Genomic DNA, 18,128 nt, shown 5'->3' with positions numbered 1-18,128 from the left:
CATGTTTTATTTTTTTTTAATGTTTATTTATTTCGGAGAGAGTGAGACAAAGTGTGAGTGGGGGAGGGACAGAGAGAGAGGGAGACGCAGAATCCGAAGCAGGCTCCAGGCTCTGAGCTGTCAGCACAGAGCCCGACGCAGGGCTCCAATTCATGAACCAAGAGATCGTGACCTGAGCCGAAGTCAGACACTTAACCAACTGAACCATCCAGGCACCCCCAACATTCCATACGTTTTAATAAACAGTACCCTTCTAGGAAAAGATAGTGATGGTCTTTTTCCAGTTGGAGTTTTATTGTCTCTAAACTGAGGGTCTTCTCAACCCAAAGCCACCCTGTGGAATTGTCATCTGGAGTAGGCCCCTCCAAGATCGTTGAGAACCTTGCACTTGTCTGAAATAGAGGACATGTTCGCCTTGGCAGAATTCCCAGCCCCAATCAGCAGTTGCCAAGATCAAGAAGAAAGGAGCCTGTATTCAAATAATTTTCTTGTTCTGTCTTTGGAGTCCATGCCCCAGATAAAATGCCGCAGGTACTTCATGACAGAAAGACCATGCTGGGAAAAGTTCTAGTTAATGGGAAGATCCTTGGTTAATGAGGAAAGTGGGTCTAGTGGAACACTGACGAGTCCTCTGCAGAGAGGCAATGGGCCTTTTTGAAGCTCACCCTGTTAGAGACCAACCCACTCCTGCAACTGAATTAGATGTATTAAGGGATAGATTGTTAAAAAGGGATTCCACTGCAGTAATTAAGTGGGCAAAGAGTTTGAAGAAGAGGAGCAAATGGTAAATAATACATGTAATAATATTCCTCCTTGCTAGTAATCAGGAAAAAAAAATTCCAAAGAAAGCATATTTAGGAGTCCATCTGACCCTTCTCAAATAAAGGAAACTGTATTTAGGGGCTCCTGGGTGGCTCAGTAGATTTAGCATCCGACTTCGGCTCAGGTCATGATCTCACGGTTCGTGAGTTTGAGCCCCGCGTCGGGCTCTGTGCTGACAGCTCAGAGCCTGGAGCCTGCTTCAGATTCTGTGTCTTCCTCTCTCTCTGCCCCTCCCCTGCTCATGCTCTGTCTCTCTCTGTCTCAAAAATAAATAAACATTAAAAAAAAATTTTTTTAAAGAGACATTCTCTTTCCAGAACCTGCAATCTTAACTACTACACTATAAGGTAATGATACAATGAAAGTATAAAGCTCCACGTAGGAAAAGTCAATTGCAGAATTCTGTAAGGTCCAAAAATGAATACATAATAGGTTTAATAAATTGTGGTATGTCTACCACCCAGCCACAAAAAGGAAAAAACGTAGAGCCTGTAGAATCAAAGAAAATATTTACGAGATTCTATATCAGAGTATGGTGGTTACTGGATGAATGAATAAACCAGCAGAACCCCTGCCATAGTCAATTTCTGGCCCCAAACGATCATCAGTTGCTGCATACCCAGGGCCAAGCCCTATGTCTCCATTCACAGGGCTTTCCCAGTGCCTGTGGGAAGTCAAGCCTCCTGACGGGGGGGAGCCACAGGCAAATGACTCTAGAATCAGGCTCCTCCATCTGAGCTGCAGATGTTGGCCTTGGAGTCATTCCCCATGGACAAAATTATGATGGTGTCTTCCATGTTTGCGAGAGGTTGAAAAGACATCTGCCTGTGGACAGACTCTGGAAGGTGGTATGCAAAAATGAAAATAGTTGCAATGTTTGCTGGGAGAATTATAAAATTACTTGGTTAAGATTTTTTTTCAATGCTGTTGTACTGACTTTTCAACAACATTTTGTTATTAAGAAAGGGGGTCCTGATCTTCACCTTAATGTTCCTAAGACGAAAGTCAAATCAATTGAGGGTTTAGTGCTGTCTATATCCAACCCAAACCTTAGGCCTTCGCAAGAATTCATCCTCTAGAGAATATCTTGGTTAGGATTACTTAATTGTTCTAATTTCTGGGGGTAGGGCAAAACATAAGATGAACAAAAGTCCCTATTCTCTAAGAGTTTATATTCTAGAACTTCATTGCCTCTGGCTACATGAGGCTATTTAAATTTAAATTAGTTAAAGCACAATAAAATTTAAAATTTATTTTCTTGGTTGCACCAGCCACATTTCAACTGCTTAAGACTCATATGGCAACTAGTGGCCACTATAGTAGACAGCACAGATATAAAAACATTTCCTACACTGGGGCACCTGGGTGACTCAGTCAGTTAAGTTTCCAACCCTTGATTTTGGTTCAGGTCATGATCTTGCGGTTTGTGAGTGTGAGCCCTGCATTAGGGTTTGTGCTGACAGTGCACAGCCTGCTTGGAATTCTGTGTCTCCTTCTCTCTCTGCCCCTGCCCTGCTTACACTCTCTCAAAAATAAATAAATAAACATTAAAAAAGACCATTTCCTTCACTGCAGAAAGTTCTATTGGTCAGCACTATTTTAGAGAGAAGAGTCTGACAATAAGCAAGTAAACAAAAATGGACAAGAGTAAAAATTACTCTGAAGAAAATAAAAGAAAATGATGCCATACAGATGGATGTTCTTCAGGAAAGCATCTCTGAAGAGCTGACATTTGAGCTGAAGACTAATAAAAGTAAGGAGCCAGTCATGCAAAGATCTGGGGATAGAATGTTCCGGGAGAAGGGAGAGGCAAGAGCAAATGCCATGAAGCAGAACGAGCTTGGAGTATTTGAGAAACAGAAAAATCATTTTGGCTAGAACTTTATGAGCAAGAAGAAAAATGGTTCAGGATGAGTTTGAAGAGATAGGTGGGCGCAGAATCTGTAGGGCTTTCGAGGTCACGATGAAGCGCTTGCATTTACCCTCTGCCCATCTTTAGAGGGTGGCCGGTCTTGAGGTCTCCAGAGAAGCCTAGACATTTTGCTAGGTTTTTGAGGCTATGAGTTGTGTATCCAGGCACCTGAGATCTTGGAGCAGAGCAGAGCAGAGTTGTAGAGGCTGACAACCGTTTTAGAGATGAGCAGAAGGTGGTGTCAGAAAAGTTGGGCTTGCCGGGAAAAATAGGAGATGAGGAACTCCTTAGCAGCAGTCACAATCCCATTACTGGATCAGGTGATTAAGGCACTTGGGCAAGTTGGTGTTTTCACAAGGGCTGCAGAGTGGGCCTCCTTGTCTGCCGCCTAAAAGGACAGTAGATCGAAGGCTCTACCCACTTAGTTGGTTCTACCCTAAGAAAAAAATCTTTTGGATGCTAAAGGCACAGAGTTCAGGTGAACCCCAGAGAAGCTTGAAGTGGGGAAGGAAAGAGTCACGTCCCCTCATCCTGGAACATTCAAATGAAGAGCTATCTTCTACCCTTCTCTGAGACCCATTCATCCAATCATTCATTTCCCCTCCAAATACTCTCTACCTATACTATTTATGCTATGGATTGTTTGGGGTGTTAGGGATATAGCAGTAAACAAGACAAAGTGCTTGTTCTCATGTTGCTGACAAAGCAGGTAACAAACAAATGGATATATCAAATAATAGGTGGGAAATTAAGCAGGAAAGGAGATAGAGTGAAAGCAGCCTTTGTTTTACACATATCATTTGGGGAAAGCTCTACCTAGTTAATGATTGAATGGTGTTTGGAATGAAGTGAGAGTTTAAGCCAGGCAAATGCTTGGCAGGAGTGGGGGGTGGGGGGTGGGCAGCATTCTGGGTAGAAAGAATGGCAGATCTCTGGAGGTGGAAGTCTTTTTCATGGACTCATGGAATAGCAGGAGGCCAGCGTGCTGGGTCCCAGTGAAGATAGAGAGAGCTGGGAGAGCTGCAGCCCCAGATGTGAGGCTGGAGGCTGGGGACAGATAACAAAGTGTTGCAGGCCACCGAAAAGTATTCCAAGTATGATGGGACCTTGACAGGAAATTGAGGAGAAGGAGAAACATGTTCTGATGCACATTTTCTTTTTTTTGTTTTATGTTTATTTATTTTTGAGAAAGAGAGAGACACACAGAGTGCGAGCGGGGGAGGGACAGAGAGAGAGGGAGACACAGAATCTGAAGCAGGTTCCAGGCTCTGAGCTGTCAGCACAGAGCCCGACACAGGGCTCTAACCCATGAACTGCGAGATCATGACTCGAGCCAAAGTCTGATGCTTAACCAACTGAGCCTCCCAGATGCCCCTGTGATGATTGTTGAGCAATCAAGTAGAAACGTTGAGTGGGTGGTAGAAAATATATGTTTGGAGTTTAGGAGAAAAGGCCTGGAAGCATGAATATAGAAGTGTTCGGTATACAGATTGTGTTTATTCATTCATTTATTTTTTATTATGGAAAAAATTTTAAGCATATACAAAAGTAGAGAGAATAATATGATGAATATCTGTGTACCTATCACCTAGCTTTTTCAATGATTGATATTCTGTTAGTCTCCTCCTCATTCCTTTCTGGGCTGAAGTATTTTGAAGCAAATTCTGGATATTTAAAGTTCTCCCTGTAAATACTTCAGGATGCAATAGACTGTTCTTAAAGTCATGGAGTCAGGGCGCCCAGGTGGCTCACTAGGTTGAGCTTCTGGCTTTGGCTCAGGTCGTGATCTCATGGTTCATGGGTTTGAGCCCGGCATCGGGTTCTGCACTGGCATTGCGGAGCCTGCTTGGGATTCTCTCTCTCATTCCCTCTCTACCCGTCCCCGTCTCATGCTGTGTCTCTCAAAATAAATAGACTTTTTAAAAAAAAATGCCTCACTGTGTGAAAAAATAAATAATTAATTAAAAAATAGAAATAAAAAATAAATAGAGTCATGGGGCCAAATGATATTACCCAGGGAATGTATATAAATAGAGAAAATGTCTCAGGACTGATTCACGACCCTCCACCTTTAGAGGTTAGGAGGAATGAGGGGTGCCGGGTGGCTCAGTCGGTTGAGCGTCCAACTTCAGCTCAGGTCATGATCTCGCAGTTCGTGAGTTCCAGCCCGGTGTTGGGCTCTGTGCTGACAGCTCAGAGCCTGGAGCCTGCTTCAGATTCTGTGTCTCCCTCTCTCTCTGCCCCTCTCCCACTCGCACTCTGTCTGTCTCTCTCTCTCTCTCTCAGAAATAAACATTAAAAAAAATTTTCGAGGGGCATCTGGGGTGGTTCAGTTGGTTAAGAGCCTGACTCAGCTCAGGTCATGTCTCACAGTTCATGAGTTCAAGTCCCATGCTGGGCTCTGTGCTGACAGCTCAGAGCCTGGAGCCTGCTTTTTTTCTGTGTCTCCCTCTCTCTCTGCCCCTCCCCTGTTTGCACTCTCTCTCTCTCTCTGTCTCTCAAAAATGAGTAAACATTAAAGTTTTTTGAAAAAATTTAGAGGTTAGGAGGAATGAGCTAAGGGGACTGAGAAGGAGCCGCAGGCAAGATGCAGGAAACGTGGGGAGCATGGTGTCTTGGAAGCCAAGTGAAAAATAGGTCTCAAGAAGGAGGGTGTGATCAGTTGTGTCAAATGCTATTGAGAAGCCGAGATGAGGACTGAAAAATAACCCTTGGATTTAGCAAAGTGACGATTATCAGTGACCTTTATGAGAACAGTTTAGTGGAGTTATAAGCATAGGAGCTTGATTAAAATCTATTCAGGAGAAAATGAGAGGAGAGGCAATAGAGACTTCAAGTAGATACAAATTTACAAGAGGTTTTTTTGTTTGTTTGTTTGTTTGTTTGTTTGTTTTTCTGTAAAGAGGAGCTGGAAAACAGGGTAATAACCAGAGGAAGGTGCAAAGTTTCAAGGAGGTACATTTTTAAAATGTTTATTTATTTATTTTTTTTTAAGAGAGGGGGAGGGGCAAGAGGTAGAGAGAATCCAAGCAGGCTCTACACCATCAGCCTTGAGTTGGACACAGGGCTTGAACTCTTGAACCATGAGACCATGGTTCAGATAATGAGACAATGACCTGAGATGAAATCAAGATTTGGAAGCTTAACCAACTAAGCCATCCAGGCTCCCCAAACGAGGTGTATTTTTTAGATAGGAGAAATTACAGCATATTCGTACACCTCAGGGCAATAATCAAGTAGGGAGGGACATTCTGATGATGGACTAGTGGGAAGGAATAAATTAACGAGCTAAGTCATGGAGTAGATAGGAGAAGTAGGATCTAAGGTGTTAGATCACTCATTTCAGTAGCTATAGTAAGTTCTTAAGACCGCAGGCCTTGCCTCTTGTGGGTCGGGTCCTAGATACAGGCATACTCTCTTCCTTATTGACACTGGTTCCAGAGAATGAACATCTTTGCCTGGAAAACGGCTGGGGCTTGTTGTTGAGACAGATAGGATTTTCTCCCACTAAGTGGAGTCATTTGGCTATGTCTTATCCGTTGTGGAGTCTATGTTGATCCAGTGAATCCCAGTGCAGAGTAGTTCCTGGGCCCAGTCCCAGAGATACAGAGATGAGGGTCTCCCAAAGAATTGTCAATACAGTAGAAGAGACACTAAGAATAGAAAACTTTTTTTGTCCCCCCTCATAGCATTTATTTTGCCCAAGGAAGCTGACCAACCCAGGGGTGGAGCATTATCAGTACGTATTTGGCCACACAGATAGGTTCAGGGGTGGACATGTGATCTAATACAATCCAATCAGATCCTTTTTGGGAATGCTAGATCAAAGACTCCCTGTTTTCTATATGATGTGAAAGAGAAAGTGTGTAACCCTGGAAGTATGGGCATCACTTTTGGGATAACAAAAGAAGTGAGGGTTGGTTTTTTTTTTTTTTAAGTTTTTTTTTTTTTTTTTAAGATTTTATTTTTAAGTAATCTGTACACACAGCACAGACCTTGAACCCATAACCTTGAGATCAAGAGTCACACGTTCCACCAACTGAGCCAGCCAGGCTCCCCAGGTTTTTTTTTTTTTTTTTTTTAAGATATTTATTTTTTATTTTTTAAATATTCTCTATACCCAATGAGGGGCTCGAACTCATGGGTCGCATGCTCTACTGACTTAGCCAGCCAGGCACCTCCAAAAGCAGTCAGTTTTGATGAAGCCAACATTTTAGAAGGCAGAGACTAGTGGGTGAAATGAAATCAGATCCTTGTTGAGCTGTTGGAGATAACCTTGCCTGAAGTTCAAATATCAAGTTTCAGCATAGCTCTAAAAATTTTTCAGATATGTGGAATAATACATTCCCTTTTAGCTTAAGCTAGCTCAAGTTGGATTTTCCATTACTTGCAACCGGAAAGCATCCCAACTGAAGCACAAAGAAAGGCACAGTGCTCTTCTGGGTTATTCACTTATTAAACATGTTTATCATACACCAGTGTTGCGTCAAGCATGTGCCATGTGCTAAGGACACAGTAGCAAACAAAGAAGATCGTGTCCTCACAGTCCAATAGCCCCCACCCTCCCGGTCACCTCTTCCTTGAAGGGCTGTTGGCCCTTTGTTCTTTTGTGAGCTCCAGTGATTCAGCTCTTCTCTCTTCTCAGAGCTACCAGCTCCTGTCTTCACATGAGACTTTTTCCAGGCACTTTTCATCCCATGTTTCTCTCCCCAGCTCTCCTCGTCTTTGTCACCGTGTCAGTTGGGGATCCGTCAAGGAAACAGAAACTACTCTAGATATTTCAAGCAGAGAGGAATTTGTTTCAGGAAAGTAGCTGTTTTACCAAACCATCAGAATAGCTGGAGGATTGAAATTAAGGGAAAGTTATCCCTTGCTCTCAGCCTTGCCACTAAATTTCAGAATCAAAGTTTTTATGTGGGCAATCTGTGGGAAAATACCGAGAGGCCACTGCAAAGCCTCTTATCTTCCTGCAGCTGCCTGAGGAACAATAATGCATGGTTTCTGCTTCTCATTTTCTCTCCATATCTCTTCTGAATGCCTTTCATCAGCTGGCACTAACCTGAACACCACCGGTAAGGGGTTTTGGAAAATGTAGCTCCCAAATTTCCAGTCCTTATGATATGGCGGAGTATAGGAGGGGATGAATTTCCAACAGACCATCTAGCAAAGGAAGACCATCCACGAAAGAAGGGATTTCTTTCCAATTGCTTTCTTTGAAGGGTTTGTCTGCTAATCACAGCATGGATGCTTTCTGAAGACAGTGAGGATTTGCCTGGAGCAGGCTCCTGGGGAAAATACTTAGCCTGACAAAAAACAGATCAGATTTGCATAAAAGGTAGAGTGAGTGGGGGAACGATTGCTTTATTAAGGGATGATTCATGGACTGCACTCCACCCTCTTAATGGAGTCAGTTATAGAGGTCACTGGACTGCCTGCCTACACGCACCCTACGGATAAGCCTGCCTATTGATATGATACACACCTTCTGTTCACATAGAATTCAAGTTAAGGGATAGGTCTATTGAAAAGACACACATGCAGAGGAAACTTGGGCTAACTCTATAGGAATATGAATAGGCAACGGGGCACCCAAAAAGAAAAAAAAGCAAACAAAGCAAGTTCTCTATAAAGGAATGAGACTTGTCATCATTAGCACTGAATGTCTTCAAAGTTGTGAGGGAAAAAATTATTTGAACCCAGAACTGTTAAGCAGAAATAGAGCCAGACACTAGTCAAAGACATCAAAGACAGATTTTATTCAGTACTATTGCAATAGGGCAGAGAGGCTTCGGTAAAACTGGGCTCAACTCCACATATAGCAAAGATGGCTGGGCATTTATATGCAAGGAGCAGAGTGAGGGGGTTGGTGGATGGAAAATTACTAAGAGGAGACCTCAAGGGTAGGGGGATTCTTGATGAGCTTGTCTAATGAGATTCTTGCTAAAATTAGGCCAAGGATTTAGACATCAAGGGTATGGAATGAGGAACTTAATTAGATATCACTGGTGATCAGGTATCAATGGAATACTTGCTAAACTAACTTAGCAGGATTCTCTTTATTTATTTTTATTTTTTTAATGTTTATTTATTTTTGAGAGAGAGACAGAGTGGAAGTTGGGGAGGGGCAGAGAGAGAGTTGGACACTTAACCAACTGAGCCACTCAGGTGCCCCTAACTTAGCAGGATTCTTGGTGAAATTGGACTAGGCAGGCTGAGGACAGAGCCCAAGAATGAGGCATAATCAAAAACAGGGCTCAAAGGAGTCTGCCTAAAGTCCAGTCAAGGACAGTGTGGTAGAGTCCTCTCCCTAAAGAATGTGGTAAGAATGGGGCACCTGGGTGGCTCAGTCGGTTGGGTGTCCAACTTCAGCTCAGGTCACGATCTCGCGGTCCATGGGTTCGAGCCCCGCGTCGGGCTCTAGGCTGATGGCTCAGAGCCTGGAGCCTGCTTCCGATTCTGTGTCTCCCTCTTTCTCTGCCCCTCCCCCGTTCATGCTCTGTCTCTCTCTGTCTCAAAAATAAATAAACGTTAAAAAAAAAAAGAAGAAGAAGAAAGGCCTCAGTGTCACAACTCTGTGCAAGAATCCTGCTACAACAGAAACCGAATTCTATACCTAGCCAAACTGCCAATTGAGTATGAGAGAAAACAAGAAACGTGTGGGAACTCAGAATGTTTAATATCACATATCCTATGTGAAAAAAGTACTCATAGATATGAATGGAATGAAATAGAGTGAAATGAAATGAAAATAGAATCTAACAAAGAGGACCATATGGGATTTAAGTAATAGAGGTATAAGACCAGACAAAGTTAAAAAAGCTTGGGAAAAATTAAAAGATCTACGAGGCCCTGATATGTGGAAGGCTCCCTTTTGAGCTGTAAAGTTTTAATGTGGTAGGGTCCCCTCTCTCAGGAGAGAAAAAAGAGAAAACAAAAAAACTCAAGGCAACCTGGCTATGTGCATAAGTACATAAGTACGTGACAAAATCCCTCACGACCTTGTAACATGAGACCACTTAATCAGACTCCATGTTTATGTGTTACCATATATGGGAGACAGAGAAATAGAAAATGTATAAAAAACTATGCCACATGATGTTCAGGGCTCAGTTCTTCAGATGCGAACCCAACTGAGCAGTGCCAGCATGAATAAAGTTGCTTCCTGGAAAAAAATGCCTCAGTATCACTACTCTCTGTGTGAGAATCTGCTACATTAATGACATAGGACTATATTTTCTGTCTTCCTTTTTTTTTAGTTTTTTTTAATGTTTATTTTTGAGAGAGAGACAGAGACAGAGCATGAGTGGGGGAGGGGCGGAAAGCAAGGGAGACACAGAATCCAAAGTAGGCTCCAGGCTCTGAGTTGTCAGCACAGAGCCCAAGGTGGGGCTCGATCCCATGAACTGCAAGTTCATGACCTGAGCTGAAGTCTGATGCTTAACTGACTGAGCCACCCAGGCACCCTTTCTTTTTCTTTTTCTTTTTCTTTTTAAGTAGGCAGGAGCCCAACACAGGGCTTGAACTCATGACCCTGAGATGCAGATCTGAGCTGGAATTAAGAGTCAGACACTTAACAGACTGAACCACCCAGGTGTCCTGACATAGGAATATATTTTCATTGCTAAAGGTCTAATCATACTACTTGATTCTACAGTTAATATTTGTAGAATTATAATATGGGTAGGTATTAGGTTTTGGTTTTTAATTTTTAGTCAATCTGTATACAAATTAATTTTTAAAATTAAAAATTTAGAGGTGGGGGGGGCGCCTGGGTGGCTCAGTCGGTTAAGCAGCCGACTTCGGCTCAGGTCATGATCTTGCAATCTGTGAGTTCGAGCCCCGCGTCGGGCTCTGTGCTGACCGCTCGGAGCCTGGAGCCTGTTTCAGATTCTGTGTCTCCCTCTCTCTCCGACCCTCCCCCGTTCATGCTCTGTCTCTCTCTGTCTCAAAAATAAATGTTAAAAAAAATTTTTTTTTAATTTAGAGGTGGATAAAGCTGGAAAGAAGGGAAATTTTGTTAATTTCTTTATCTTTTGCTGTGGAAAGATACAGTTTAAAATCAATAAACTAATAAATAATTATACTGATTGAAGAAATCATGATAAATATCAGGAAAACGAAAAGTGGAAAATGTTAACAGAATTGCCTCTAGGAAGTGAGACTTAGTGAGAAATGAGAAGAGAGACCTTATTTCTTTTTCATGTCCTTAGAATTTAAACATTGTGTGTATGTACGTGTCTATATATGATTAAAAAGGTCAAAAGCTTGGGGCGCCTGGGTGGCTCAGTCAGTTAAGCGTTCCGACTCTCGATTTTGGTTCAGGTCATGATTTCACAGTTTGTGGTATCAGTCCCACATCGGGCTCTGAGCAGAAAGCATGAAGCCTGCTTAGGATTCTCTCTCTTTCTCTCTCTCTGCTCCTCCCCCTGCCTCTCAAAAATAAATAAATTTTGAAGTTGTCTCAATGTTACAAAAAAAAAAAAAAAGGAGATTATCTTTTCCGTTGGGCAAGAAGAAAGCATTTTCTCAAAAAGTTTTTTAATGTAGATGGCATGTCTAATACAACTTTATCATTTTTGTGAATAATTGTTGTAGCTCCCACAGTTAACAAACCAAGAAATTTTTTTTGAAATTTTATTTTTAAGTAATATCTACAGCAAACGTGGGGCTCGAACTCACAACCCCAAGATCAAGAGTCACATGCTGTATTTATTGACTGAGCCACCAAGTGTCCCCAAACCAAGAAATCTTGGTATTACCTTTATCTACTGCTGCCACCAGCTAATGGTATCATGGTCTTTTCATGGCTCAGATAACGGAAATAGATTCTTTCTCATTCTGAGAGTATTTGCTATATGTGGTCAAAATCCCTGTTCATTTTATTGAAAAGCCAGTAGGTATCTGGATCTTGATTATTAATACACATGCTGTGTTTTTAATAGCAAGCAACTTAATTAAGAAATTTTAATTTATATAAAGCAGTTTCTTGTGAAATAAATAAACACACACACACACACACACACACACACACACACAACTGAAACCTATGAGCATTCAGATACTACTCTATGTTCCCACTGTTCCTTGTCTATTCTGGGGAATAGATATGTATTGTACCAACTTTCAGTACTCTTTTAAGTCCACTGAAATTGAGGCTTTACAAGTTCTCACTTCCTGTTACAATATTAATAAGTCTCAGAGGCTGTTTATTAAAATAACAACCTGGAATTGTAATGCCCCCAATTTCGAATCCGAGAGACCACCAAGGAGCCGATACCGATGCAAATGCACGAGGGTTTATTTGCAAGCTCGAGCTTGGGCCCAAGTATACCCGACACAGCGGAGCAGGGACTTGGACCCCTAGGTTAAGAGGCGTAGCAGTTTTATAGGGGCCAGTGGCCAATGAGATTGTAACACACACAGAAAGTTGCATAGTCGTGTCAGGCCACACGCAGGTGGCCAATTGAGTTACAATTTACCCTATAGTAACTGTTTGAAATAGCCTATCACTCTGGTCAGAATTGGCGTGCGAGTTTGGCAGGCAAAAGGCCCCCGGGGGTTTACATCCTTTGGCAGTTAGGGGTTCCGCATTCCTTTATGAGTCGGTTTCCAGTAAGGGGGTGCTCACCGGCTTGACTAGGGTGGGGGTTATACATGAGATGGTGGGTGTAGCACAAAATGGAGTTAGTCTTGCTCTGTTTGTCCAGGGGTAGGGGATTTTTGTTAAATTCCTTGGGTCCCACAGGAATTGACTTAAATGGAAAGAACTTTACTTGTCTTTTACTACATGGTTCCTCTTAAAACCAATCCAGAGGAAGTGAGAACTCTGTTGGTACTTCTCCACATGGATAGTTTGAACTATTTGATTAAAAAATGCTTTGGGGGGGTGATGATGGTTTTAATCTCTTTGTGATTTTCATTTGCCTTTATTGTGATTATTTCAAGTCTTCTTTCCACATGAATAATTCCATTCCCAGCCTTGTCTATTCTACTCCTTGCTATTTTGATGTGTTTATTAGCTCTATAATGATATTGTTTTGGTTTTTGTGTTATCAGATGTGCAATTTCCCTATTCATCTCTTTCAGTCGTTTTATTGTCTCATTTTTGAGTTCTTACACTATTGAGCTCATTTTCTTTCTTTTTAATTTTTTTTAAATGTTTTTATTTATTTTTGAGTGAGAGAAACAGAGACAGAGCACAGTGGGAGAGGGGCAGAGAGAGAGAGGGAGACAGAATCTAAAGCAGGCTCCAGGCTCCAAGCTGTCAGCACAGAGCCTGATGTGGGGCTCAAAACCATGAACTGCAAAATCATGACCTGAGCCAAACTCAGACGCTTAACCGACTGAGCCACCCAGGCACCAACCCCCCCCCTTTTTTTTTTTAAATTTTAATGTTTATTTTTGAGAGACAGAGACAGAGACAGCAGGAGAGGGGCAGGGAGAAAGGGAGACACAGAATTCAAAGCAGGCTCAAAGCCATCAGCACAGAACCCGATGCAAGGTTCAAACCATTGAACCATAAGATCATGACCTGACCCCAAATCAAGAGTCAGATGCCTAACTGACTGAGCAACTCAGGTGCCCCTGAGCTCACTTCCTTGTTAGGTTATTCTAGAGCTCGAAGCACTTGGGGTGAATTTTTTCTATTTCTCTACTTGCCTCCCAAATTCCTTCCCACTTTATCTGAAACTGATTTGTTTTTCCTAATGAACTGCAGCTTGAAGTCTGTTATTTTGTGCTGTATGCACATTTTCTATGATTTATAAGCTTATCTGAAAGAGAGGAGGGCAGAACTCAGGGGAGGAGGTATGCAGCCTTTGTTAGAATACTGCATTCCTCAGGGTCTTCTGAAGTTTTAAGAGTCTATTTCAGAGTTCACTCTAATAGGGTTGTTGTATCCCATTCCTATACGAAAGAGCCTCAATGTTTGGAACTTCCCCCAATTTACTATGCTTTCTTGAACTCTTCACGGCCACCTAAAAGACCTAGCCCATTCTCCACTCCTCACTTCGCCTTCTCCCCAGTGGCCATTTTCACTTTTCCAGAGAGAAGAGATAAAAAATAAGGAAACCAGGTAGTTCTCTTTTCTCTTGGAATATATGTGCATATGGATGTATTAATTCTCAGGATTTTGAGAACCTAACAGTATGAATTTTGATGGAATGGAGGCAGGGTTGGAAACCTTGGCATACTCCAGACCATAATTTTCTATTTCTTTCCTTGACTGCCACTTGTCGACATTTAAGATACTGAGTTGTGGCCCTTTGCTGTGGATGAAATTTTAACTTTCTTAGGTATTGGCAGAAACAGAGTCTATGAGAAAGCTTTACTCCATTATCTAACCAAAAAATACAATAATTTTATTTTATTTGTTTTATTTAAAGTATAATAATTTTTAATGTATATATACATTATACATTTTAATTATACATTTGATATATGTATATTATATCTTAATTTTTTCTGATTATAAAAGTTATGTATTTATACATATATCAAATCATTATGTTGTACACCTTAAGCTAATACAATGTTGTATGTCAATTATATTAATAAAACTAGAGGAAAAAGCCTGGGAAAAATAAAATAAAAGTTATTGGGGCGCCTGGTGGCTCAGTTGGTTAAGCGTCTGACTTTGGCTCAGGTCATGATCTCGCGGTTCAAGAGTTCGAGCCCTCCGTCAGGCTCTGTGCTGACAGCTCAGAGCCTGGAGCCTGCTTTAAATTCCGTGTATCCGTCAGCAAAACTAAAAGGCAACTGATGGGGAATCGGAGAAGATATCTGCAAATGACATATCAGATAAACGGTTACTATCCAAAATCTATAACTTACCTAGCTCAACACCCAAAAACCAAATAATCCGGTGAAGAAATGGGGAAAAGACATGAATAGACACTTCTCCAAAGAAGACATCCAGATGGCGAACAGACATATGAAAAAATGCTCAACATCACTCATCACCCGGGAAATACAAATCAAACCCACAATGACATACCACCTCATACCTGTCAGAATGGCTAACATTAACAACTCAGGCGACAACAGATGTTGACGAGGATGCGGAGAAAGAGGATCTCTTTTGCATCATTGGTGGGAATGCAAGCCGGTGCAGCCACTCTGGAAAACAGTATGGAGGTTCCTCAAAAAGCTAAAAATAGAACTATGCTATGACCCAGCAATTGCACTACTAGGCATTTATCCACGGGATACAGGTGTGCTGTTTCGAAGGGACACATGCACCCCCATGTTTATAGCAGCACTACCAACAATAGCCAAAGTATGGAAAGAGCCCAAATGTCCACCAATGGATGAATGGATAAATATGTGGTATATATACAATGGAGTATTACTCAGCAAGCAAAATGAATGAAATCTTGCCATTTGCAACTATGTGGATGGAACTGGAGAGTATTAGGCCAAGTGAAAATTAGTCAGAGAAGGAGAAATATCATACGACTTCACTCATATGAGGACCTTAAGATATAAAGCAGATGAACATAAGGGAAGGGAAGCAAAAATAATATAACAACAGGGAGGGGGACAAAACATAAGAGACTCTTAAATACAGAGAACAAACTGAGGGTTTTTGGAAGGGTTGTGGGAGCGGGGATAGGCTAAATGGGTAAGGGGCATTAAGGAATCTATTCCTGAAATCACTATTGTACTATATGCTAACTAACTTGGACGTAAGTTTAAAAATAAATAAATGAATTTTTAAAAATAAATAAATTCTGTGTCTACCTCTCTCTCTGCCCCCCTGCCTGGCTCACACTCTGTTTTCTCTCAAAAATAAATAAACATAAAAAAAATTTTAAAAAGGAGCGCCTGGGTGGCTCAGTTGGTTAAGCGTCCAACTTCAGCTCAGGTCATGATCTTGCGGTCCATGAGTTCGAGCCCTGCGTCGGGCTCTGTGCTGACACCTCAGAGCCTGGAGCCTGTTTCAGATTCTGTGTCTCCCTGTCTCTCTGACCCTCCCCTGCTCATGCTCTGTCTCTCTCTCTGTCTCAAGAAAATAAATAAACGTTAAAAAAAATTAAAAAACCCCACTTATGTATCTTTGCATTACGAATTCAAACCATACATAAGTATAAAAAGTAGAAAGTGGAGCTCGCTTTAGCAGCTCAGATACTGAAATTGGCACAATCCAGAGAGGATTAGCATGGCCCCTGCGAAAGAAGGACAAGCAAATTCATGAAGCGTTTAAAAAAAAAAGTAAAAAGTGAATGGTGAAAACTGTTTTCTTTTCAGTACTTTAGCTGTTCAACGAAAATCAAAAATTCATGAAAATCTAGAAATACACGAATACGTGAATACATAGATGTTTTTTAAAAAAAACAGCTTGATTATGGTTACATTTTACATCCTATAAGATTCACCCATTTCATGTGTAGGATCCAGTGATTTTTAGTAAATACAGACTGGTGGAACCATCACCACAACATATATACTTTTTGCAAAACGACGTAGTTACTTTCTTCATTCCTATTTAACGTATTCTCCCAATTCTAAAATGTACTTACCGATGCCTACAGCGTGGTAAACATGGCCAGGAAGCTGCATTTGAGAGTTTTTGGGTAGTTCTGTTCCTGCCAGTTGAGCTACCTGACTACCAAATGTCTGTTGGGTTTATTCCACTTACTTATATCAGGAAAATTTGCTACTGTGATTTAATTAACATGTGGAAACCGTTATGATATATGGGTGTAAAAAGAGATGTTTCTATGGAAACTAAGTTGAATGCTTTGGAAAGGCTGGTTGAAAGCAAATTGCTAAAAACTTGTTAGATTAGGTATAGATGAAAATTCTGTCCTTGGAAGAGCTACACACATCTAGAAGGACTTTGCGTCCAGATTGCTTCACAAGTGCCGTTTAGTTATTGCTCCACTTTAAAGAAACATTTAAAGAAATTATGGGTGACTTGTGAAAGGCAAGAAGTATCTATCACTCTAAGCAACACTTTCACCAGGGGCCCCGTCGTCACAGAAAAAGCCGAGGCTATCTCAAAAGATTGATAAAGCAATTTACATTTATTAAGTCTTAAGTTTAAACCAAAAAGAGTGGTTTATAATATGCCAGGAACTTACTTTTCTTAAACAAAACCATGTGCTGTGTAATGCTTTACCATTCTGCATTTTAATTGATTTTTTTCATGTAACAACTAACCACCAGGCCCAACAGCATCAGATAAAAGGGCTTCGGGGGGGTGTGCAACCAGCTTTTTCTTTACAATATATTGAGACATTTTTCATGTGGTTACATATACATTTACCTTATCCTTTATAAAACTCGCCTCATAATATTCCATTGTACTGTCCATACATCCTAATTTACTTACCAAATTCTCTATCCATAACTATTTCAGTGATTTTCTGAAAAAATACTTTGAGCAGGCAATGGAGAGGATAAAAGTGGGTTACCATTTGCAACTTCGTAGATGGAACTGGAGGGTATTATCCGAAGTGAAATTAGTCAGAGAAAGACAAATATCCTTTGACTTCACTCATACGAGGACTTTAAGAGACAAAACAGATGAACATAAGGGAAGGGAAACAAAAATAATATAAAAACAGGGAGGGGGACAAAACAGAAGAGACTCATAAATATGGAGAACAAACAGAGGTTACTGGAGGGGTTGTGGGAGGGGGGATGGGCTAAATGGGTAAGGGGCACTAAGGACTCTACTCCTGAAATCATTGTTGCACTATATGCTAACTAATTTGGATGTAAATTGAAAAAAAAAAATAAAAGAAAGTGGGTTAAAATAATGAATCTGGCAATAGAACATAGAGTGGATTAAAAGGGGGAATGGAGTGCTCGTTTCGGCAGCACATATACTAGAGGGGGGAATGGAAAAGGGAGAAATGGTGAATGAAAGGCTCCTGCAATCATCCAGCTTTGAGATTAAACCAGCAAGTGGCAGTGATTTCCACATCCAACACATGTTCTTGTCAGTCGGGAAGCCCTGCCACTTCTAAAAAAAAAAAAAACAAAAACAACCACACCATTCTTTTCCACCTCTATACTTTGGCTCATTTCAGTCCTCCTGCATTTCATCTTTGCCTGTTGAAATCCTGTTTTTCCTTCAAGATCCAGGACGAATACCACACCCTGCCATTATTAACCCTGGCTGGAAATGATCCCTCACCTTCCATTTCTAATAGAGAGCCGAATCCCTCCTTCCTTTCTTCCCTCCACAAAGCATTTTTCTCCCAAAGGCAGTACGGTTCGTCAGCTGAGTAACCACTTTGGACCCACCAACTTGCTATCTCGGTGAACTCTGCACCTGACCCAAACTCTCAGGGCCTCAGTGTCCAGACCTGTAAAATGGGGAGAAGCGTACACAGCGTTACGAGGATTAAATTTGCTAACAGGGAAAAAGCACACGGAAGAACGT

At 41.3% G+C, this 18,128-nt stretch overlaps 1 non-coding gene across 1 annotated transcript; it reads left to right on the top strand.

Moving 5' to 3' along the window:
* The first annotated feature begins 15,838 nt into the window (after positions 1–15,838).
* Positions 15,839–15,945, top strand: LOC111562079. Its single transcript, XR_002745136.1, has one exon. It is a non-coding gene; the product is annotated as a U6 spliceosomal RNA (small nuclear RNA).
* Positions 15,946–18,128: the final 2,183 nt, after the last annotated feature.

This window comes from Felis catus, chromosome C1 (genome assembly GCF_018350175.1).
Source record: "Felis catus isolate Fca126 chromosome C1, F.catus_Fca126_mat1.0, whole genome shotgun sequence".
NCBI lineage: Eukaryota > Metazoa > Chordata > Mammalia > Carnivora > Felidae > Felis > Felis catus.
The sequence above is the reverse complement of the archived record's forward strand: the minus strand, read 5'-3'. Positions and strand labels throughout refer to the sequence as shown.